The 25,336-nt window shown below is 51.2% G+C and overlaps 1 protein-coding gene and 2 pseudogenes across 1 annotated transcript in view; 2 read left to right on the top strand and 1 right to left on the bottom strand.

Annotated features, from left to right (window-relative positions):
* The window catches only part of LOC131397039 (MHC class I-like protein MILL2), a 313,559-nt gene that overhangs the window by 18,384 nt on the left and 269,839 nt on the right, over positions 1 to 25,336 (bottom strand). The gene's annotated exons all lie outside the window — the stretch shown is intronic.
* Positions 1,550 to 14,394, top strand: LOC131397615 (peptidoglycan recognition protein 1-like; annotated as a pseudogene).
* On the top strand, positions 23,320 to 24,352 carry LOC131397614 (insulin growth factor-like family member 1; annotated as a pseudogene).

Genomic DNA, 25,336 nt, shown 5'->3' with positions numbered 1-25,336 from the left:
ATTTAAAAAAAAGGGCCGGCCCCGTGGCTTAGCAGTTAAGTGCGCGTGCTCCGCTGCTGGCGCCCCGGGTTTGGACCCCGGGCACGCACCGATGCACTGCACAGGTTCTCCGGCCATGCTGAGGCCGCGTCCCACATACAGCAACTAGGATGTGCAGCTATGACATACAACTATCTACTGGGGCTTTGGGGAAAAAAAAAATTTAAAGAAATGGATCAAAGAAATAAATGGAAGAGCTCATACTATAACACTCATGGAAGAAACATAGGATTAAATCTTCATGACCTGGACATATGGCAATGGTGCCTTAGAAGACACCAACACCACAGAGCAATAGATAAATTGGACTTCATTAAAATTGAAAATTTTGTACTTCAAAGAACACCATCAAGAGAGTGAAAAGTCATCAAAGTGAAACAAAATATTTGCAAATCATACACCTGATGAGGGAATTGTGTCTAGAATATAATAAAAACTCTTACTGGTCAACTATAAAAAGCCAAAATCAATTAAAAAATGGACAAAGGATTTAAAGACATTTCCCCTAATGTGACACACACAGAGCCAATAAACCCATGACAAGATAATCAACATGTTTAGACGTTAGGGAAATGCAAATCAAATCCACAATGAAATACCTCTCCACAACCACTTGTACAAGAATACTCAGCAGAATTATTCATAATAGCCCCAAAATGGAAACAACCCAATGTCTATCAACTGATGAATGGGTGTTGTGTGGGTCTCAGACTATTGATAGTGATGCCGTGGGGCAGGAATGCCTGAGACACTCGCCTGGGTCCATATTACTTGTGGTGAGTCCACAGACATTTCCCCAACCAGAGCCAATGATGTGGCTTGACTGGCCCTTGTGGTTCTTATTACAATCACAGGACCCACCTCAGCAACAACCATCAGAGAATTTTGAAGAATAAGATTTATTCCTCACCTGAGTATTAGTCACCCTGAGTATTAACGGGCAGATTCAGGCTGAGTGTTAAAGAGGAGAAAGAATGAGAAGGGAGGATTGAGTCTGAGTGTCTCCTGTCCCCAAATACCCACTCCACGTCCCAGATCTAAGTCCACACCAGGCCCATCTCGCCAGGCTCCTCCAGGAAGCAGAATCCAGCAGTCATCTGGTCATCGGGTCCTCTGTCAGCCGACACTGAAGAGAGAGACAGAGAGAGAGAGTGAGCAAGAGAGAGGTGGACAGAGATGGAGGGACGCACAGAACATGGCAGAGGAGTGGAAAAGAGAGAGACAGAAGGGCCGCAAAGAGGCAGAGAGAAATAAACACAAAGGGAGAGAGAAACAAGGCGAGAAAAAGGGAGAGGTAGATGGAGTGGAGCAGGTGACGGGGCCAGGGGGCGGCATTAGGAACGGAGTAGCCATCCTGAGACTCCCACTCCCCTGCATCCCTCAATCCCATGGAGGGGACAGGACCTCAACTGCGAGAAACCCTGTCATCCGGGGGCAGGGCCAAGGAACAACTCTGGCCTTTCAGCTTCACCAGGAAGGACTCCTGGCGTCTGAGTGACCGGGGATAGCAATGCTGGAAGCAGACCCTGAAGGTGCAGTTGCCACACTTCCGGGTCCTGCCCAAGGGCACCACAGCATCGTCATAGCAACAGTGCTGCAGGGGTCATGGAACTTGTCCCCACAGGTCATGTGCAGCTGGGACAGCATCAGGTGAGCGCCTGTGGGGGATACTGGAAGAGATGGAGCTGGTGTGACCAGGCAGCAGGGCAGGGGTTCCCAGCCTGGCGCCCTCTGGGAGCCGCACCCCAACTCTGAGTTTCTCGACTGGCCTCACCTGGGGCTCCATGTGAGCAGAGGATGCAGAGAGAGGCCCAGACAGCTGTGGGAGAGCAAAGGGATGAGGTGGGGCTGACAGGGCAGCCAGGGGTCCACCTCGGGGGGCCCAGCCTGGGGCAGGGGAAGGTCTGAGGGGGTGTCTGTCCTGTATGAGGCACGGGGAAAGACTGGGAGCAGTCTAGGGTGGAATCCAGTCACCTGTGTCCAAGTGTCTTGTGGACACCTGGGCCTGTGGAAGGTGAGGGGAATTCGGGTTGGATCCTCCTTACCCAGGATGCAGCATCGGGGAGCTATGGCTCTGGGGCGAATGCAGTGGAGTAGAGACAGGATCAGCGGACCTCAGCAGGTGCTTTTATTTCTCCTGAAAAGCTATTGATATCATCAGATCCCCTGCCTGGCCTGCAGAGACACGCTGGGCCCTGGGGCAGGAGCAGGTGCCCCACACACATTCTTACCCCCAAATGCCTCCCTCTAATGCCCAGCGGGATGGCCTCATTCCCACTCTCCTGGAATCCTAACCCCTCACATCCTCCCGGGGGGTCAATCAGCTCCCTGACCTCACAGCCCCAGCCCAGGGCTCACTAAACGCCATCTCACAGCATTCAGGTGAGAGACTAGTTTTTACACATTTGAAAATTCCAGGTTGAACAAGGTTGGGGAACAGGGGCATGTGTGGCGAGGACGCTGAGGTGGTTCATGAATGAACGTGAAAAAGGCCCTGGAGGACCCCTGGGACCCACAGCCCCCAGGGCGCTCTCCCTACCTCCTTCTCTGTCTCTCCACTAATGGTCATTTCCTCAGGAGCACCTGTCCACTTGGCACCTCGTGTGCCCCAGGCTTTGTGTCAGACATGGGGGAGGGGTGGGAAGAGGACACTCAGAAGTCACAATGTTCACTGAGTTCATGAGAGAAAGAGAGAGAATGGTAAGATAATCCATTTGAGTTTGGCTGCTGTCACCAATCTCATTATCAATATTACTTGTCTGTGAAGTTCTGTAGGAGAAATTCCACTACCATCAGTAGATTCCAAAGGCTTTACTCCTTACCGTGGGCGTTCAGAGGGAGATGGATGGAATTTCCCCTGAGAAGAGCCATCTTGGAGTCCTTCCCTGAGGGACACTGTGGTGTCAGTTCTGTGGGTCCAGGTCACCCCGTGCAGTGAGGATGGGGAAGCCCCTCCCCCAGCTCCTCCAGGACTCCATCCCTCAGGGGCACAGAGACCACCCAGCACGGACAAGGTTCTCTCCAGAGCCTGGGAAGGGCGACCTGTCCCTCATGTGGGCAGCCGTGTTTCTCTACCCGCCTCCCTGTGTTTGGAAAGATCCTGCCTTCTGCGACTCTGCTCCTCTGAGGGAACCTCCACACTAGCTCCCCAGATGCCCCTCCACCTGGAGCCCAGGCCCAGACTCGGCTCCTCCATGACATGCACCCGCTCCAGACAGAAACCAGGGTGAGGACCCAGTGAAAGAGGAACGGAGCGTGTCCTTCACTGTGAGGGGGGAACCGCATCAGTGTCCAAACCTAGTAGAAGTGGGGGATTCAGGGAAACATCCAGGTCAGCTGTGGGGGTGTCCTCGGTGCAAGCTCTGGTCTCTCCTTGTTGGGGACAGAGATGTCATCACAGCCCAGCTCTAGGGTTCTGTCGGGGTTGGCACTGGTGCCCTCAATGCTGTCTTTCCCAGAGTGAACCTGAGGAGGTGACTTTGCCTCTCTGAGCCTCAGTTTCCTTCCCCGTAAAATGGCAACAACCTGGACCAGCTGACCCGTTGTCTTGTGGTCTAACAGAGATGACACAAGGAAGGGCCTGGCAATACATAGTAGCTGAGGATGAGCTGTGTGCCCAGCCCTGTGCCAGATGACCCCGAGGACACAGTGATGACTCAGTAGCAGGTCCTGTCCCATGGTTGGGGGCCACAAGCCACCCACCGACCATGATGACTCAGAGAGGTCAGGTTTGGGTTTGGAAAACCCATGAGCTGTGGGACCTGGGATAGGGGTCATCACTCATCTTGGGAGTTCAGGGAGAGCTTCCTGGACGAGGGGATGTCTGAGCTAAGATTTCAAGGCTAAGCCCAGAGAGGGTGGAGGTCAGGACAGAGAGAGGGGGGCTGGTAGGGCTGCAGGATCAGTCCCTTGTGAGCCTTGGGGAGGACTCAGGACTTCACTCTCAGTGCACTGGGCACCATGGCTAGGTCCTGACCAGGGAGGAGAGTTAAGATTTGTGTTTGTGAACATCCCTGCATCTGTGTGCTGTGAGGAGGGTGAATAGTAGGCTGAGCTTGGAACAGGAGACCAGGGAAGATCCTGTCATAGCAGAACTATTTCTGCAATTACCAGAGTCCCAAATATCCTCTCTCTCCCATGGGGCAGGGGGACAGCAGCTCCCCTCCCAGCCTCACGTCTCCCCTGTGTTCTGGCCATCTTCTCTTGCAGCTGCACAGCAGAGCAGTGTTTCCCAGACAGTGGATTGCACCATTTTAGCAGGTTATGTAACTACTTGAATTGCTCATAAACTATAATGTTTTTTTAATTGAAAAACATAGATCAGGAAACGGATTACTGTGTGCTGTGCAGAATCTTGTCAAATGTTGTTTATGGAAACTTCCCTTCCACACTGTTGGAAGCCACGTAATGATGTAATACTTATCTATTGATTAGAAAACTCGTGAATGGGGAAGGCTCCAGGCAGGGCTGGTCCCCTCTTTGCTGACTGCCACAGACTCAGCTGCCTCGTCATGTTTTCCAGTTCAGGGCTCATCTCTCACGACCTTGATTTCATTCACTTTCTGGGATGAGTCCGGGCAGGCCAGGACACAGGCCTGGTTGCCTCTGCCAAAATCTGGGGTGCAGTAGACGCCTGGACACCAGCCAGGTGAGGGAGAAAGCACATTCCCCAGGGCAGGGGTGGAGGTTTGTCTCTGAGGAGGAACGAGCCCAGCCCACACTCCTGGGCCTGGAGCCTCGTCTGTCAAGGGAGCTGAGTGATCAAAGGGGACGAAGGTAGAGGGAGTTCAGGACAGGGCAGGGGTGTCTGTGCTGATGGGAGGGCAGTGGCTGGTCCTGAGATGAGTGGACACTGAGAGCAACTCACTCCACACCATTGAGGCTTTGGGGTCAGACAGCCCTGGGCTTGCATCCTGCTTCTGCCCCTTCTCAAGTTGTCACAAAAGCCTTTGCACACGGTGCCATCTAATCCCCCCACCAGCTCCGTCAGAGACCCCCACCCTGTGGTGTCCACCGTGGGACCTCACTGTGTGGGGACAGCTCTGTCTTCTGTGTGAGAGCCTGGATCTGTGAGGGAGGACCCGGCCTGACTTGGTAGAAGCTGTCGTTAGGCGTTGGGACTGTGTTTCTCCTTATGGGTGAAGAAGGTTCTGGCTCTCTTGGCAGTAAGTCTAAGATCCCCAACAGCCATTTGTTTTATTCTCTCCTCCTGTTCCCTGGATCCAAGCAGCACACTGACCCAAGGTCCTCCTGCGGGTCAGTGACACAGGCTGGAGCAGAGCCCAGGACTCCTGAATCCCAGCCCAGGGGCCTCTGACCCCCGCTGCCCAGCCCCTCCAGGAAGGACAGCCAGGCTCTGCTCTCAGACTCCCCTGGACAAGACCCGGCTTGCCCGTTCCCATGGCTCCTGGTTGGGGCTGGCAGAGCTGGGCTCCTGGATGGGAAACCCAGGAGGACCTGGCATTTCCTGCTCTTGCCAGATTCCCCAATGGCTTCTCCTTCTCCCTGGGAATAAATTGGCTGAATATCCCTCCTGTCAGCATCTGGGTGTTATTTCCATCTGGCCTCAGGGAGCCCCTCCCAGGAGACAGGCAGGAATGCAGTGGACTTTCACGTGTACAGAGAGAATGTCAGGTATGCAGGAGGAGGGGCTGGGGCTCCCTAGAGCCAGAGGCTCCTCCTCTGCTGGCTCAGGAGGAGGATATTGCCACTCCTCTGCTCCAATGGCATTATCGGGATTCAGGAACTGAACTCTGCTCCTTGTAAAAGGACTTCTAGTGACCAAAGGATGGATGGTCTGGCCCAATTCCAGCTCTGACTGGATCCTCTGAGTAAAACAGTGAGTTAAGAGCCAACTTGTCAGAGGAGGGGCTGGAGGAGCAGGCTCTAGGCTTGGCCTCCAGGAATGATGCCCAGACCAGCACTGCTGTGTGACTCAGGGATCTGAACATCACTGCTGCAGCCCCAGCAGCCTCCTGGCACCTCGAAGCTATTGCCTCGACATGTGGTTGCTGCTGGGGAAACACCTGGTGACTCCATGGCTGTGCTGCTCAGAGCTTCAAAGGCCTCCGGAACCCCAGCTGCAAGGCCATCTGGGAAAGGCCGTCTGAGGCTGTGCAGCCTCTACAGACAGGGAGGCCCTGAGTGGGTGGGATGGATGCCAAGTGTCCTGTAAACCCTTCGTGGCTCCCCATCACCCTCGACTGATTGCAAATCCTTATTGCAACCCAAAAGGTCTTCCATGGCTCAACCTCCACGGTCCCTAGGTGCAGGCTCCACACTCTCCCCACTTTCTGCACCTCAAACTCAGGGTCTGTGGTCCCCCCACATCCACATGTTCCAGGGTTCATGCATGACAGTTCTTGTCTGACTCTCTCCTCACTCTCTTCACATGCATTCTATTCACTCTCCAGCTTCCAGTTTAAATGTCACCCTCCCCAAAACATCTCTGAGCCCTGAGGCTGAGGTCACTCACCCCATTACATCCTGACAGCACCTTGCACGTCTTCTGCTGAGCACTTATCACAGCTCTTTGGGGCTTTGCTGTCAAGAAAGACACTTGAGAATCAGGCCCAGTTGTAGATTTTGATCATCAATGAGAAGGGAACAGGTTGTTTCAGGACTGAATAGATCCAGGGATTTAGATTTAGTTGAACCAGACCAGCCTCCACTCTGCACGAGCAGATGGGAGTCAGAATCCCACTATAAAGTGAAGATACTCCTGGACAATCTCATTCCAGCAACAGAAGTAATGAAACAGACCGAGTGGGTCAGCACCAGTGGTGTGGACAGTTCCTTCTGCTCTCTGGACACCACCCCCCAACCCCATTAAAATGTTTTTACTCTTTTTTACGTGTGTGGTAAAATACACATAACATAAAATTTATCATTTTAGCCATTGTAAATTGTACAGTTCAGTGGCATTTAGTATATTCAAGATGTTGTGTAACCATCACCAGAATATTCTCATCAGCCCTAAAGAAAACCCCATACTCATTAAGCAATCCCTGCCCATTCCACCCTCCTCCCAGCCCCTGGAAACCACTAATCTGCTTTCTGTCTCAATGCATTTACCTAGGGATTTTTGATATAAATAGAAGGATACAATATGTGGTTCTTTGTGTCTGGCTTCTTTCACTTATCACGATATTTTCAAGATTCGTCCATGTTGTAATGTATCTGTACTTCATTTCTTATGAGAAATAGCAGTTTATTATATGGATATAGCACATTTAACTTATCCCTTCATCCATAGATGGACATTTCTGATGCTTCTACCTTTTCACTCTTCTGTATAATGCTACTATGAACATTTGTGTACAGTGATGGTTTGAACAACTGCTTCAATTCTTTTGGGTATATACCCAGGAGTAGAATTGCTTGATCACATGGTAATTTTATGTTTCACTCACTGAGGAACAGATGAACAGTTTTCCTCAGTGGTTGCACCACTTTACACTCCTGCTAGCAAACTGTGAGGGTTGCAATTTCTCCACACCCTTGCTTCCACATTTTTTTCCATTATAAAAAATTATCACCACTCTAGTGGATGTGAAGTGTTAATTTTTAGTAGTTTTGATTTGAATTTCCCTTAAAAAATGACTTTGAGTGTCTTTTCACGTGCTTGTTGGACATATCTTCTGTGGAGGATCATGTATTCAAGTCCTTTGCCAATTTTTAAATTGTGATGTTTGTCTTTTTGTTATTCAGTTGGAGGCGTGCTTTACATATTCTGGATACTATATTCTAGATCATTGTTAGATATGTGCCTTGCAAATATTTAGTCCTGTTTTGTGGGTTTTATTTTCATTTTCTTCATAGTGTTCTTTGACACACAAAACTTTTAATTTTTATAAAGTCTCATTCATTTTTTTTCTTGTGTCTGTGCTTTTGGTGTCATATTTAAGAAAACATTTTCAAATGCAAGATCATGAAGAATTACTCCTATGTTTTCTTCTAAGACTTTTATATCTTTACCTCCTACATTTAGGCCTTTCATGCACTTGGAGGTAGTTTCTGTATATGGTGTGAGGCAGAGGTCCCGCTTCATTCTTCTGCCTGTGGATGTCCATTTGACCCAGTGCCACATGCAGAAAACTTCTTTCCACATTGAATGCTCTAAGCATCCTAATAAAAAACTCAATTGGCCATAAATCTATGGGCTTATTTCTGGATCCTCAATTCCATCCCATTGATCTATATGTCCATCCTTATGCCAGTACCATACTGTTTTGATTACTGTAACTTTATAGTAAGTTTAAAATCAGCAAGTGTGAGTCTTCCAACTTTGTTCTTCTTTTTCAAGATAGTTTTAGCTATTCAGAGTCCCTTGCAATTCCAGATAAATTTGAGAATGAGTTCTTACATTTCTGGAAGACGAAGAACAAAAAGGCCATTGAGGTTTTCCTAGGGATTGCATTGAATCTGTAGATTGCTTTCGGAAGTAATCATCCTACCAATATAAATGGGACTGATTCGGGATGTGGTTGGGACATTGCTATGGAAGGAGAGGTGGGCGGGAGAGGAAAGGGATGGGATGGAGGCTGAGGTTCCCTTGGGGGTGGGGCTGCAGCTGTGATTGGAGATGGGGTTCTGCCCTCCTTACCTGGAGGTTGCATTGGGGATCCCGTCTCTGGGGTTGGCTTTGGTTCAGTAGATGGAAAGCGGCAGATTCGGCAGGTCCTTTCACCTCTAGAGAGGAGCAGCAGATGTCAGAGCATCTCCAGTCCTCTTCCCTGGCCTCAGGGGCATTGCTTTGTCCTGGGGCCTTGGCAGGCATCACACAGGGTATCTGTCACCTGGGAACATGATGTCAGATCCTTTAAGAGCCAGGAGAGGGTGGATGCTCCCTTCCCCTTCCTTCCCCCAGATGCATCCCTCTCATTCCCCAGTGATAAGGCCACTTTAGTAAAAAGGAAGGCATAGGATAACCTTGGAGCCATTCCCACTCCCCCAAATTGAAACAGCTAATAATGTCTGACCCACGTGATCCTATAAGTCTTCTACTTTCCCCGTGTTCTGTTCTACATTTCGAACCCTCCTGAGGGGGCTCGTCAACACCCTGACCTCACACCCCCAGCCCGAGGACCAGAGCTTAGTACCCGCTCACCTAACCAAGGCTGATGCTATTCAGGTGAAAGCAATTGTGATGGGTTTCTGGGGTCACTCATGAAACCAAGACAGGAGTTCCAGTATTACTAGGAAGCGTGTCTACTTCTGTTTCTTTTTTATACGCGTCACTTTCTCTGATAGAGAGCTGCAATTTTTTTCTGGTTTTGTCGACCTATTTTCCTCCTTGTTCAAAACTTTGAATCCCCTTTCTCTTTTTTCCCAGGCATGAGGGCCTTCTTGAGCACTTCTTGTAATGGTGGTCTTGTGGCCATGAACTCCCCTAGCTTTTGTTTATCTGGGATAGTTGTTATTTCTCCATCACGTCTGAAGGATATTTTCACTGGATACAGTATTCTTGGTTGAGGTGTGGCAGAGTGAAGCATGACCGCTTACTTTCACATCCCCAATCTCAGAGTTTTCTCGCCTGGCTGACGCTCTCTGCTCTCTTGAGGGGCTAGCTTGTTGAAAGTACCCTTGCAGCAGTTCCGCTCCCTCTGTAGGGGATCCCCACAGGCTGTGAGGGGTCTTGGAGAGCACTGGTTTTCACACCGCGAGCCGCCCCTCCTCCTCTGAGAGCTGCGTGGTCTCAGTCTCTGGGTCGCAGTCCTTGGGGAGGGGAGGGAGCTCCCCTTACCTCCTTCCACTTCCTCTGGGGATTCCAGCACCTCTGTCCTCGGGTGTATGGCTGCCTGGGTGCCTCAGACGTCCCCTGTGTTGTATGAATAGATTCTGTTGGAATATGAGTGTCCTTTTCATTGTGTCTTAGAGGGGAAGAGTTCAGTGGGGGAAGCTCACTCCGCCATGATGCTGACATCACTCTTATTTTATTATTTTTAAGAACTAGCCTTTATGTATGTTTGTGGAAAGCAGAATACGGTTTAGAACTTCATCTCTGGAGCCAGGAATCCTGTGGCTAATCCCCGACATCACCATCTTCCCCCTGGATGTGGTAACACCTCCAGGCCTCAGTTTCCTCTACTATGAAAGGAAGTTAATAATAACACCCACCTCACAAACCTGTTGGGAGCAGGTGACAAGATAATTCATGGAAAGAGCTTAGAGCTGCCTGGTGCGCTATTCGATGACGTCATGAGTGTAAGCATGATCCACCTGAGCATGGGGAATATGGTGGGAGAAAACACCCCACACTGGTCTCACTGGGGACCTCAGGTGGGCGGAGCTGGAGGGACACTGGTGATTGACATTCCTATCAGTTCAACTACTTACAGCTGGCATGTGTTTCTTATGTAATTTTTTGAATCCACTAAAGTAGAAGGAAAGGAGGAAGAACAACCCAGGCAGTCGGCCCTGAACTCACCAGGCGCTCTGGGAGGGAGTGGGAACGGGGGCCTGGGCAGGGCAGAGGCCCCAGGAAAGCCTTCTTCCCTAGCAGTGGATCCCTAGCCACCGGGTGGCCGTGGGCAAATGGCTGTTCCTCTCTGGAGGTCAGGTTCCCTCCTGTGCACAGTGGAGCTGCCAGTGGCCCCACATAAGCACGTGGCTTACTACCAAGGGCAGATGTGAGCTCCAGTCCCAGTGGCGCTTGTGGGGCAGTAGAGGCAGACATCTAAGGGCTCCACCCTTGTCAACCCATTTAATCCCACAACCTTCCTAGGAGTTAGGGACTGTACATTATCCCCCCCATTATGCAGGTGGGGAAAACTGCACGTGGTGGTGTCACACACAGCGGGCAGCCCTGAGACACCCCTGCCTCCTGCGTGAGGCAGGTCCAGGTCGTGCAGAGTTACCACATGCGGAACCTGGGCTGGTGCGACGTGGGCTACAAGTGAGTGCGGAGGGGGCACAGGTGGAGCCGGGGCTGGAGGAGGGAAAGGTGCGCAGGCCTGGGGGGGGGCAGTGGGACCCGGTGCTGAGCCGACTGGCTGACAACCCTGGGCATCTTGGTATCTCCAAGGTCACCACGGAGTGCTGGGTGTGTGCTGGCAGCATAAAGATGTCAGAACGAGGGGAAAGGGCTGACGTCCAAGCTCTGCGCCAGGGGGAAGGGACAGACTTTGTCAACACGCACCACGGTGTCCTCAACCCTGGGGTCCCCTCAGAAAGTCTGTGCTTTGTTAGGAGGCAGACACAGGCTGGTGAAGCTCAGGGCGGAGCTCCTGTCCCAGCTCTGCTCACGGTGGCCGAGACCCGGGGCAGGTCACTCACCCTCTCAGCTTCAGTCTCTTCTTCCTCCTCTGCACAGTCAACGGGATTGTGCCCACTTGGTCACTAACCAGCCAATACAGGTCAGGCTCTCAGGACACTGTCTGGCACATAGTCAGAGCCCCCAAATGCAGGGACTATGGCCATTAGGCACCTGCTATGTGTCAGGCCGTGTGCCGGATGCCAGGATAGGGACACAGCCTTGAACTGACGGAGTGTAGCCCAAGGGGATTTAAAGACCAGCAGGGAGAAACAAGCAAAGTCACGCAGATGAATTCACATGGTGACAGAAGTGACAACAAAAAGGAAGAGTGGCTGAGGTGGCTCTGGGACGGGGGAGCTGAGGGAAGAGTGAGTGAGCTGGGGGAAGAGCGGAGTAAAGGCTCTGAGGCCGAGTGAGCGCGTCACCCTGAAGGACAGAGGTCGGGGTGGCTGGAGGTGGCTGGGAGGAATGAGGAAATGAGGAGGAGGGGGCGGAGGGCACAGGGCCTGTGGGCCCCATTGACGACGGTGGCTCTGCTCCGAGGAGGACGGGAGCCTCGGGAGGGATGGGAGCCTGCTTAGTGTAAGGAGCTCCCTCTGGCTGCTGTGGGGAGGACAGACTCGAGGGGTCAAGGGCAGAAACAGGGTCGGGGACACTCAGATCTGCCTCTGGGGCCCATGCCCACCAGCACCCTGCCCAGGGTAACAGGCTTGGCTCCAGCACAAGGGTTTCCACAGCAAGAGAGCGTTTGAACCCCACAGGTTCTCAGAGCTCAGGAAGCACCAGCATCGCCTTCCTGGAGATGCAGGTCCCCAGGTCCCTCCCTTAGAGACTGCTTCAGTGGGGCTGGGGGAGGCCGGGGAATCTGAGGACCTCACTGAGAGAAATCTAGATGCCTCCAAGGGTGTCCCCAGCTCTTCAGGCTCAAGATCTTACAATTCAAAGGCTCCAACTTCCAGATTTTGTTTCCAAGAGGTGGGTGCTCCATCTAAGTGTTTCCATGAAGTCAGAAGACCAGAGCCTGGTCCCCAGCCTCTGGCCTGAATCCTCTTACAGAAGCAGAGAAGTTGGCTTCTCAGATTTTAGGACTCAGAGTCTGATTCAAACGTTCTGAATCCCCCTTCCTTGTCACGTCGCCTTCTCTCTCTGAGCCTCAGTTTCTTCCCCTGTACAATGGGCTCCTGACTGTACCCCCCTGGTCGTGGTGGCTGAGGTTTCAGTCAGATGCCTCCGTGTGACAAATGCACAGGGAGCACCACTTGCCTTCCAGGGGCTGGGGCTGTGGCAGGGCCATAACCACCCAGTCCTGGGGCCGGCATCGCTATGGTATTTCTAGTCTCTTCAGAGCCGGATTCTGAGCGTCTGGCTTCCTAAGTGGCAGATTCAGGACCCAAGGTTGGAAAGTCCCAACGTTCTGTGCATCCTTGGTGAGCTGTGAGCCAGAGGGCTGAGGAGGCAGACACTGCAGCTCCAGAAGCTGATCCCCTGGTTAATTCAATGTGCCCAGTCAGACTCGCTCAATAAGACGTGCTGGATGAGGGAGTCTGAAGGATCTGCTGCCGGGATTGGAAACCTCAGAGGCAGATGCTGGGGCTCCAGGGTCTGGTCTGGTTGTGGTGCCAGCCCTTGAGTCCCCATCCTGTCACTCAGGGTACCCAGCACAGAGCAGGAAGCAGGAAGCAGGCTGGGGTGAGGGCAGAGGAGCTTCTTGGTGGAGAGTCTGAGAGGCAGGGGTCCCCGGGGCATGACCTTGGGTGAATCACCTCTCTTTCTAAGTCTCTGCTTCCTCAGCTTAAAGCTGAGATGATAACAGTGCTCCCTCAGAGCACTGCATGTGAGACCCATCAAATCAAGTGTGGGACAAATACTCCAGGGAGGCAGGAGAGAGCAAGAAATCAGACCACGTGGGTGGGGGTCACTGGAACCTGGGTGTAAATCCTGGCTCTGCCTCTGACCCACTGTGTGACCCTGGACAGGTGTCTGCTCCTCTCTGATTATCTACAGAATGGAGACAGTAGTGACTCACAGGATTGCTGTGAAGATGGAAAAAGGTGCATGTAGAGCTGTGCTTGGCACATGGCAGGGGCCCCTGTCATTGCTATTATTGTGGAAGATCAGGGAAGAAGAGGGAGGGTGTCGGGGGATTGTGTGTGAGTGGCAGGAACAGGGGCAGGGTGAGTGGAGGAAGAAGAGAGGTCCTCCCCCGGGAAGCCCTCCCTCACTCATCAACTCCCCACCCCCACAGCTTCCTGATTGGAGAAGACGGGCTTGTGTATGAGGGCCGTGGCTGGAAAACCCGGGGCGCCCACTCAGGTCCCACCTGGAACCCCATCTCCATCGGCATCAGCTTCATGGGTAACTACATGGGTAAGTGAGTGCCCAGCTGTCTGGACAGGAGCGACATGGGGCATGGGGGACGGCAGGGAGTGGTTCATGGTGGTTCAGAAGCCCTGTCACCTACACGCTCTGTGACCTCGGGCAGTGACTCTGCTTTTCTGACCCTCGTGTCCTCCTTTGGACAATGACCATTTTGAAGCACACGGTTCTGGTGAGGACTAGTTCTTCTGTATCAAGTTCTTAGGCGAGTCCACGGCACCTACGAAGTGCTGGATAAGTGGCAGCGGGTAGGAACAGGAGGGCTTGGGGCAGGTGAAGGGGAATCAGTGAGAACCTTGACAGCCGACATTGGCTGAAAGGAACTCATGTTATCATCCCACAGCCCTGTGGGCAGGTGCCATGAGTCTCTCCTTTCACAGTGAGGAAACTGAGGCACAGAGAGGTGGAGTCACTGCCAGGGAGTGGCAGAGCTGGTTCTGGGCCCCAACAGGCCTGCTGGGAGGGCACCATGGGAACCCCTGCCCCACACGACCTCTGCCCCTCAGGACACACCAGCCTCACTCCTGCCTCTGCCTCCCCCAGAGCGCGTGCCTCCGCAACGAGCCCTCAGGGCAGCCCAGAGTCTGCTGGCCTGTGGCGTGGCCCGGGGAGCCCTGAGGCATGACTATGAGGTCAAAGGACACCGGGATGTGCAACAGACACTCTCTCCAGGTGACCAGCTCTACAGCATCATCCAGACTTGGCCACACTACAGGGACTGAGGCCCTTGTATCTCCCCCACCCCACCGTCAGTCACAAACCCCCCTGCCTCCCCTCCAATAAAGGTGCACTCACTGTGACCCTGTGTCCTGCCACCCACCTCCCCTCCTTCTCTGTCTTCCTCAAGACCTCAACCTGTGTGCAACCTGTGTGCTGTGGCGGTGTCCCATACAAAGTGGAGAAAGATGGGCATGGATGTTAGCCCAGGGCCAATCTTCCTCAGCAAAAAAAAGAGGAGGATTGGCAGATGCTAGCTAAGGGCTGATCTTCCTCACAAAAAAAAAAAAGTGAAAAAAAAACAGACAGTAAGTACACTGTCAGCCTTCCTCAGGGGACCAGCTCCATCACTTTCTGATCCCAAGTGGCTTCTGTCAAGGGAGAAACTGCCCCCTCTCCCTCACAGCAAGCGTATTCAAGCCCAAGGAGGATTAATTCCTTTGAAGGGGACAAGTGAAAACCTTTCATGGTCCTCTTGTCTTAACTCTGATGGGGTCATGATCCACTTGAGAGTCTTGTGATAGTTGTGAACACTTTCGCCCAGAGCGTCAATGAAACAAATAAGTGTGATAATGACATTGGTCACATCAGTCACCTCTTCTAAGTTCATCGATTGTTTACTCAGGGCCTAACAAAGCTTCCCCCATTCTCTCATTCGTAGGCTCCTCTCCTCTCCCCTCCCTTTCTCACTTTCCCTCTCATCTCCCCTCCTCTCCTCCTCTCTTCCCTCCTCTCCTCCCGTGTCCATGAACCAAAGGAAAAGGGTGGCTTTTGCAGGGCAGCCTCAGCACTGACTCTCAAAGCCTGCCACAGTGCCTGGGATGTGCAAGTTGTGTGTCCTTGAGTAAGTGATGACTAAAAAGAAGAAACAGAAATAGACACGTGTTCTTGTAACATTGGAGTTCCTGTTTTGGTTTCACAAGTGATCTCAGAAACCTGGTGAATTTCCCTTTTTGGAAACTTATTCGAATTAGAATTTACAAATCCGGAGGGTGGCCCTGTGGCGCAACGGTTAAGTGCGCCCGCTGCGCTTCGACGACCCAAGGGTTCGCAGGTTCGGATCCCGGGCGCATACCGATGCACCGCTTGTCAGGGCATGCTGTGGCGGCATCCCATATAAAATGGAGGAAGATGAGCACAGATGTTAGCCCAGGGCCAATCTTCTTTAGCAAAAAGAGGAGGATTGGCATGGATGTTAGATCAAGCCTGATATTCCTCACAACAACAACAAAAAAAGAATTTCCAAATCTGTAAATAAAAGGTCACTGCCCATCGTAGTGGCTTTCACTTGAATAGCATCAGCTATGGTTAGGTGAGCAGCTACTAGGCTCTGGTCCTTGGGCTGAGAGTGTGAGGTCAGGGTGTTGACAAGCCCCCTCAGGAGGGTTCAAAATGTACGATAGAACCAGGGGAAAGTAGGAGACTTGTAGGATCACGTGGATCAGACACTATTAGCTGTTTCAATTTGGGAGAGTGGGGATGGCTCCAGGTGTATCCTATGCCTTCCTTTTCGCTAAAGTGGCCTTGTTACTAGGGAATGAGAGGGATGCATCTGGGGGAAGGAAGGTGAAGGGGGCATCCGTCCTCTCCTGGCGCTTCAAGGATCTCATATCAGGTTCCCAGGTGACAGAAACCCTGTGTGATGCCTGCCAAGGCCCCAGAACCAAGGAATGCCCCTGAGGCCAAGGAAGACGACTGGAGATCCTCTGACATCCCCAGCTCCTCTCTAGAGGTGAAACGACCTGCCCAATATGCCACTTTCCCATCGAGTAAACCAAAGCCAACCCCAGAGACGTGATCCCCAATGTGGCCTCCAGGTAAGGAGGGTAGAACCCCATCTCCAATCACAGCTGCAGCCCCACCCCCAAGGGAACCTCTGCCTCCATCCCATCCCTTCGTTCTCCTGCCCTCCTCTCCTTCTATAGCAATGTCCCAGCCACATCCCCAAATCAGTCCCATTCATATTGTTAAGATGATTACTTCCCAAACCAATCTGCAGATATAATGCAATCCCTAGAAAAACCTCAATGGCCTTTTTGTTCTTCTTCCAGAAATGTTAAGCTCATTCTCAAATTCACACGGAATTGCAAGGGACTCTGAATAGCGAAAAGAATCTTGAAAAAGAGACCAAAGTTGGAAGACTCACACTTCCTGATTTTAAACTTACTACAAAGCTACAGTAATCAAAACAGTATGGTACTGGTATAAGGATGGACATATAGATCACGGGATGCAATTGAGGTTCCAGAAATAAGCCCATAGATTTATGGCCAATTGAGTTTTTTATTAGGATGCTTAGAGCATTCAATGTGGGAAAGTTTGCAACACCTGGCACTGGGTCAAATGGATCTCCACAGACAGAAGAATGAAGCAGGACTTCTGCCTCACACCATATACAAAATCTAACTCCAAGAGGATGAAAGGCCTAAATGTAGGAGGTAAAGATATAAAAGTCTTAGAAGGAAACATAGGAGTAATTCTTCATGATCTTGCATTTGAAAATGTTTTCTTAGATATGACACCAAAAGCACAGACACAAGAAAAAAAAACAATAAATGAGACTTTATAAAAAATTAAAAGTTTTGTGTGTCAAAGAACACTATGAAGAAAATGAAAATAAAACCCACACAACAGGATTAAATATTTGCAAAGCACATATCTAACAATGATCTAGAATATAGTATCCAGAATATGTAAAGCATGCCTCCAACTGAATAACAAAAAGACAAACAACACAATTTAAAAATTGGCAAAGGACTTGAATACATGATCCTCCACAGAAGATATGTCCAACAAGCACGTGAAAAGACACTCAAAGTCATTTTTTAAGGGAAAGTCAAATCAAAACTACTAGAAATTACAACCCATCACCACACACATGTACCGAAATATCCCTTTCACCCTCCCCCCTCCCCCCTTCCCCTCTGGTAACCACCAATCCAATCTCTGTCCCTATGTGTTTGTTTATTGTTGTTATTATCTACTACTTAATGAAGGAAATCATACGGTATTTGACCTTCTCCCTCTGACTTATTTCACTTTGCATAATACCCTCAATGTCCATCCATGTTGTCACAAATGGCTGGATTTCGTCGTTTCTTATGGCTGAGTAGTATTCCATTGTGTATATATACCACAGCTTCTTTATCCATTCGTCCCTTGATGGGCACTTAGGTTACTTCCAAGTCTTGGCTATCGTGAATAAGGCTGCAATGAACACAGGGGTGCATGTACCTCTGCAAATTGGTGTTTTCAACTTCTTTGGATAAATACCCAACAGTGGAATAGCTGGATCATATGGTAGTACAATGTTATAAACCAATCTTACTGCAATAAACAAATAAAAATACAAAAAAAAAAAGATCTACAGAGCGAATTTAAATATGTTGAGAAAAAAAAACTACTAAAAATTAACACTTCACATCCACTAGAATAGGGATAATTTTTTAAAATGGAAAAACATGTGTTAGCAAGGGTGTGGAGAAATTGCAACCCTCACAGTTTGCTAGTAGGAGTGTAAAGTGGTGCAACCTCTGAGGAAAACTGTTCATCTGTTCCTCAGTGAGTGAAACATAAAATTACCATGTGATCAAGCAATTCTACTCCTGGGTATATACCCAAAAGAATTGAAACAGTTGTTCACACCATCACTGTACACAAATGTTCATAGTAGCATTATTCACGAGAGTCAAAAGGTAGAAGCATCAGAAATGTCCGTCTATTGATGAAGGGATAAGTTAAATGTCCTATATCCATATAATGAAATGCTATGTCTCATAAGAAATGAAGTACAGATACATTACAACATGGAGGAATCTTGAAAATATCGTGATAAGTGAAAGAAGCCAGACACAAAGAAACACATATTGTATCACTCTATTTATATCAAAAATCCCAAATAGGTCAATGCATTGAGACAGAAAGCAGATTAGTGGTTTCCAGGGCCTGGGAGGAGGGTGGAATGGGCAGGGATTGCTTAATGAGTATGGGGTTTTCTTTAGGGCTGATGAGAGTATTCTGGTGATGGTTACACAACATCTTGAATGTAATAAATGCCACTGAACTGTACAATTTACAATGGCTAAAATGATAAATTTTATGTTATGTGTATTTTACCACACACGTAAAAAAGAATAAAAACATTTTAATGGGGTTGGGGGGTGGTGTCCAGAGAGCAGAAGGAACTGTCCACACCACTGGTGCTGACCCGCTCGGTCTGTTTCATTACTTCTGTTGCTGGAATGAGACTGTCCAGGAGCATCTTCACTTTATAGTGGGATTCTGACTCCCATCTGCTCGTGCAGAGTGGAGGCTGGTCTGGTTCAACTAAATCTAAAACCCTTGATCTATTCAGTCCTGAAACAACCTGTTCCCTTCTCATTGATGATCAAAATCTACAACTGGGCCTGATTTTCAAGTGTCTTTCTCGACAGCAAAGCCCCAAAGAGCTGTGATAAGTGCTCAGCAGAAGACGTGCAAGGTGCTGTCAGGATGTAATGGGGTGAGTGACCTCAGCCTCAGGGCACAGAGATGTTTTGGGGAGGGTGACATTTAAACTGGAAGCTGGAGAGTGAATAGAATGCATGTGAAGAGAGTGAGGAGACAGTCAGACAAGAACTGTCATGCATGAACCCTGGAACATGTGGATGTGGGGGGACCACAGACCCTGAGTTTGAGGTGCAGAAAGTGGGGAGAGTGTGGAGCCTGCACCTAGGGACCGTGGGGGTTGGGCCATGGAAGACCTTTTGGGTTGTAATAAGGATTTGCAATCAGTCGAGGGTGATGGGGAGCCGCGAAGGGTTTACAGGACACTTGGCATCCATCCCACCCACTCAGGGCCTCCCTGTCTGTAGAGGCTGCACAGCCTCAGACGGCCTTTCCCAGATGGCCTTGCAGCTGGGGCTCCAGAGGCCTTTGAAGCTCTGAGCAGCACAGCCATGGAGTCACCAGGTGTTTCCCCAGCAGCAACCACATGTCGAGGCAATAGCTTCGAGGTGCCAAGAGGCTGCTGGGGCTGCAGCAGTGATGTTCAGATCCCTGAGTCACACAGCGGTGCTGGTCTGGGCATCATTCCTGGAGGACAAGCCTAGAGCCTGATCCTCCAGCCCCTCCTCTGACAAGTTGGCTCTTACTCACTGTTTTACTCGGAGGATCCAGTCAGAGCTGGAATTGGGCCAGACCATCCATCCTTTGGTCACCAGAAGTCCTTTTACAGGGAGCAGAGGTCAGTTCCTGAATCCTGATAATGCGATTGGAGCAGAGGAGTGGCAATATCCTCCTCCTGAGCCAGCAGAGGAGGACCCTCTGGCTCTGGGGAGCCCCAGCCCCTCCTCCTGTATTCCTGACATTCTCTCTGTACACGTGAAAGTCCACTGCATTCCTGCCTGTCCCCTGGGAGGGGCTCCCTGAGGCCAGATGGAAATAACACCCAGATGCTGACAGGAGGGATATTCAGCCAATTTATTCCCAGGGAGAAGGAGTAGCCAGTGGGGAATCTGGCAAGAGCAGGAAATGCCAGGTCCTCCTGGGTTTCCCATCCAGGAGCCCAGCTCTGCCAGCCCCAACCAGGAGCCATGGGAACGGGCAAGCCGGGTCTTGTCCAGGGGAGTCTGAGAGCAGAGCCTGCCTGTCCTTCCTGGAGGGGCTGGGCAGGGGGGTCAGAGCCCCTGGACTGGGATTCAGGAGTCCTGGCCTCTGCTCCAACCTGTGTCACTGACCCGCAGGAGGACCTTGGGTCAGTGTGCTGCTTGGATCCAGGGAACAGGAGGAGAGAATAAAACAAATGGCTGTTGGGGATCTTAGACTTACTGCCAAGAGAGCCAGAACCTTCTTCACCCATAAGGAGAAACACAGTCCCAACGCCTAATGACGGCTTCTACCAAGTCAGGCCGGGTCCTCCCTCACAGATCCAGGCTCTCACACAGAAGACAGAGCTGTCCCCACACAGTGAGGTCCTACGGTGGACACAACAGGGTGGGGGTCTCTGAGGGAGCTGGTGGTGGGATTAGCCGGCACTGTGTGCAAAGGCTTTTGTGACATCTTGAGAAGGGGCAGGAGCAGGATGCAAGCCCAGGGCTGTCTGACCCCAAAGCCTCAATGGTGTGGAGTGAGTGGCTCTCAGTGTCCACTCATCTCAGGACCAGCCACTGCCCTCCCATCAACACAGAGCCCCCTGCCCTGTCCTGAACTCCCTCTACCTTCGTCCCCTTTGATCACTCAGCTCCCTTGAGAGACGAGGCTCCAGGCCCAGGAGTGTGGGCTGGGCTCGTTCCTCCTCAGAGACAAACCTCCACCCCTGCCCTGGGGAATGTGTTTTCTCCCTCACCTGGCTGGTGTCCAGGCGTCTGTTGCACCCCAGATTTTGGCAGAGGCAACCAGGCCTGTGTCCTGGCCTGCCCGGACTCATCCCAGAAAGTGAATGGAATCAAGGTCGTGAGAGATGAGCCCTGAACTGGAAAACATGACGAGGCAGCTGAGTCTGTGGCAGTCAGCAAAGAGGGGACCAGCCCTGCCTGGAGCCTTCCCCATTCACGAGTTTTCTAATCAATAGATAAGTATTACATCATTACGTGGCTTCCACCAGTGTGGAAGGGAATTTTCCACAACAACATTTGACAAGATTCTGCACAGCAGACAGTAATCCGTTTCCTGATCTATGTTTTTCAATTAAAAAAACATTATAGTTTATGAGCAATTCAAGTAGTTACATAACCTGCTAAAATGGTGCAATCCACAGTCTGGGGAACACTGCTCTGCTGTGCAGCTGCAAGAGAAGATGGCCAGAACACAGGGGAGACGTGGGGCTGGGAGGGGAGCTGCTGTCCCCCTGCCCCATGGGAGAGAGAGGATATTTGGGACTCTGGTAATTGCAGAAATAGTTCTGCTATGACAGGATCTTCCCTGGTCTCCTGCTCCAGGCTCAGCCTACTATTCACCCTCCTCACAGCACACAGATGCAGGGATGTTCACAGACACAAATATGAACTCTCCTCCCTGGTCACGACCTAGCCGTGGTGACCAGTGCACTGAGGGTAAAGTCCTGAGTCCTCCCCGAGGCTCACAAGGAACTGATCCTGCAGCCCTACCAGCCCCCCTCTCTCTGCCCTGACCTCCACCCTCTCTGGGCTCAGCCTTGAAATCTTAGCTCAGACATCCCCTCGTCCAGGAAGCTCTCCCTGATCTCCCAAGATGAGTGATGACCCCTCTCCCAGGTCCCACAGCTCATGGGTTTTCCAAACCCAAACCTGACCTCTCTGAGTCATCATGGTCGGTGGGTGGTTTGTGGCCCCCAACGATGGGACAGGACCTGCTACTGAGTCATCACTGTGTCCTCGGGGTCACCTGGCACAGGGCTGGGCACACAGCTCATCCTCAGCTACTATGTATTGCCAGGCCCTTCCTTGTGTCACCTCTGTTAGACCAAAAGACAACAGGTCAGCATGGCCAGGTTGTCGCCATTTTCCGGGGAAGGAAACTGAGGCTCTGAGGGGCAAAGTCACCTCCTCAGGTTCACTCTGGGAAACACAGCATTGAGGGCACCAGTGCCAAGCCTGACACAATCCCAGAGCTGGTCCGTGATGATATCTCTGTCCCCAACCAGAAGAGACCAGAGCTTGCACCGAGGACACCCCCGGAGCTGACCTGGATGTTTCCCTGAATCCCCCACTTCTGCTGGGTCTGGACACTGATGCGGTTCCCCCCTCACAGTGAAGGACACGCTCCATTCCTCTTTCACTGGGTCCTCACCCTGGTTTCTGTCTGGAGCAGGTGCATGTCATGGAGAAGCCGAGTCTGGGCCTGGGCTCCAGGTGGAGGGGCGTCTGGGGAGCGAGTGTGGAGGCTCCCTCAAGGGAGCAGAGACGCAGAAGGCAGAATCTTTCCAAACACAGGGAGGTGGGTAGAGGGACACAGCTGCCCACATGAGGGACAGGTCGCCCTTCCCAGGCTCTGGAGAGAACTTTGTCCGTGCTGGGTGGTCTCTGTGCCCCTGAGGGATGGAGTCCTGGAGGAGCTGGGGGAGGGGCTTCCCCATCCTCACTGCACGGGGTGACCTGGACCCACAGAACTGACCCCACAGTGTCCCTCAGGGAAGGGGATCCTTCCCCTTCTGTCTTCACATCCTGACTCCAATATGGCTCTTCTCAGGGGACATTCCACCCTTCTCCCTCTGAAAACCCACGTTAAGGAGTAAAGCCTTTGGAATCTACTGATGGTAGTGGAATTTCTCCTACAAAACTTCACAGACAAGTAATATTGATAATGAGATTGGTGACAGCAACCAAACTCAAATTGATTATCTTACCATTCTCTCTTTCTCTCATGAACTCAGTGAAAATTGTGACTTCTGAGTGTCCTCTCCCCACCCCTCCCCTGTGTCTGACACAAAGCCTGGGGCACACGAGGTGCTAAGTGGACAGGTGCTCCTGAGGAAATGACCATTAGTGGAGAGACAGAGAAGGAGGTGGGGAAGAGCGCCCTGGGGGCTGTGGGTCCCAGGGGTCCTCCAGGGCCTTTTTCGCGTTCATTCATGAACCACCTCAGCGTCCTCGCCACACATTCCCCTGTTCCCCAACCTTGTTCAACCTGGAATTTTCAAATGTGTAAAAACTAGTCTCTCACCTGAATGCTGTGAGATGGCGTTTAGTGAGCCCTGGGCTGGGGGTGTGAGGTCAGGGAGCTGACAGGCCCCCCAGGAAGATGTGAGGGGTTAGGATTCCAGGAGAGTGGGAATGAGGCCATCCCTCTGGCCATTAGAGGGAGGCATTTGGGGGTGTGAATGTCTGTGGGGCACCTGTTCCTGCCCCAGGGCCAGCGTGTCTCTGCAGACCAGGCAGGTGATCTGATGACATCACCGTCTTTTCAGGAGACATAAAAGCACTTGCTGAGGTCCGCTGATCCTCTCTCCACTCCACTGCAGTCGCCCCAGAGCCATGGCTCCCCGATGCTGCATCCTGGGTAAGGAGGACCCACCCCAATTCCCCTCACCTTCCACAGGCCCAGGTGTCCACAAGACACCTGGACACAGGTGACTGGATTCCACCCTAAACTGCTCCTAGTCTTTCCCCCTGCCTCATACAGGACAGACACTCCCTCAGACCTTCCCCTGCCCCAGGCTGGGCCCCCCGAGGTGGACCCCTGGCTGCCTGGTCAGCCCCACCTCATCCCTCTGCTCTCCCACAGCTGTCTGGGCCGCTCTCTGCATCCTCTGTTCACATGGAGCCCCAGGTGTGCCCAGGAGGGCCTCTCAAAGTTGGGATGCGGCTCCCAGAGGGCCCCAGGCTGGGACCCCCTGCCCTGCTGCCTGGTCACACCATCTCCATCTCTTCCAGTGTCCCCCACGGGCGCTCACCTGATATTGTGCCAGCCACACATGACCTGTGGGTACCAGTTCCACGACCCCTGCAGCACTGTTGCTACGACGATGCTGTTGCGCCCTTGGGCAGGACCCGGAAGTGTGGCAACTGCACCTGCAGGGTCTGCTTCGAGCAGTGCTGCCCCCGGTCGCTCAGACCCCAGGAGACCTTCCTGGTGAAGCTGAAAGGCCAGAGTTGTTCCTTGGCCCTACCCCCGGATGACAGGTATTGTCGCAGGTGAGGTCCTGTCCCCTCCATGAGATTGGGGGCTGCAGGGGAACGGAAGGGTCTGGATGCCTGTTCTGTCCCTAATGCCTCCCTCTGGCCTTGTCACCTGCTCCACTCCATCTACCTCTCCCCTTTTCTCTCCTTGTTTCTCTTTCCCTTTCTTTTTATTTCTCTCAGCCTCTTTGCTGCCCTTTTTGTGTCTCTCTTTTCCACTCCTCTGCCATGTTCTGTCCGTCCCTCCATCTCTGTCCACCTCTCTCTTGCTCACTCTCTCTCTCTGTCTCTCTCTTCAGTGTCGGCTGACAGAGGACCCGATGACCAGATGACTGCTGGATTCTGCTTCCTGGAGGAGCCTGGCGAGATGGGCCTGGTGTGGACTTAGATCTGGGACGTGGAGTGGGTATTTGGGGACAGGAGACACTCAGACTCAATCCTTCTGTCTTGTTCTTTCTCCTCTTTAACACTCAGCCTGAATCTGCCCTTTAATACTCAGGGTGACTAATACTCGAGTAATAATTCCTGTTCTTCAAAACTCTCTGATGGTTGCTGCTGAGGTGGGTCCTGTGATCATAATAAGAACCACAAGGGCCGGTCCAGCCACAGCAGTGGCTCTGGTTGGGGAAATGTCTGTGAGACTCACCACAAGTAATATGGACCCAGGCGAGTGTCTCAGGCATTCCTGCCCCACGGCATCACTATCAATAGCCTGAGACGCACACAACACCCATTCATCAGTTGATAGACATTGGGTTGTTTCCCTTTTGGGGCTATTATGAATAATTCTGCTGAGTATTCTTGTACAAGTGGTTGTGGAGAGGTATTTCATTGTGGATTTGATTTGCATTTCCCTAACATCTAAACATGTTGATTATCTTGTCATGGGTTTATTGGCTCTGTGTATGTCACGTTAGGGGAAATGTCTTTACATCCTTTGTCCATTTTTTAATTGGTTTTTTTTTTTTGGCTTTTTATAGTTGACCAGTAAGAGTTTTTATTATATTCTATACACAATTCCCTCATCAGGTATATGATTTGCAAATATTTTGTTTCACTTTGATGACTTTTCACTCTTGTGATGGTGTTCTTTGAAGTACAAAGTTTTCAATTTTAATTAAGTCCAATTGATCTATTGCTCTGTGGTGTTGGTGTCTTCTAAGGCACCATTGCCCTATGTCCACGTCATGAAGATTTAATCCTATGCTTCTTCTATGAGTTTTATAGTTTTAGCTCTTACATTTATTTCTTTGATCCATTTTGAATTAATTTTTAATATGATGTGAGGTACAAGTCCACATCATTGTTTCGCATGTTAATATCCAGTTGTAGAAAACACTGTTCTTTCCTCTGTTGAATTGTCTTGGCACCC

Source organism: Diceros bicornis, chromosome 34 (assembly GCF_020826845.1).
Source record: "Diceros bicornis minor isolate mBicDic1 chromosome 34, mDicBic1.mat.cur, whole genome shotgun sequence".
Lineage (NCBI taxonomy): Eukaryota > Metazoa > Chordata > Mammalia > Perissodactyla > Rhinocerotidae > Diceros > Diceros bicornis.
Note: the sequence above shows the minus strand (reverse complement) of the source record. Positions and strands in the feature narration are given on the sequence as shown.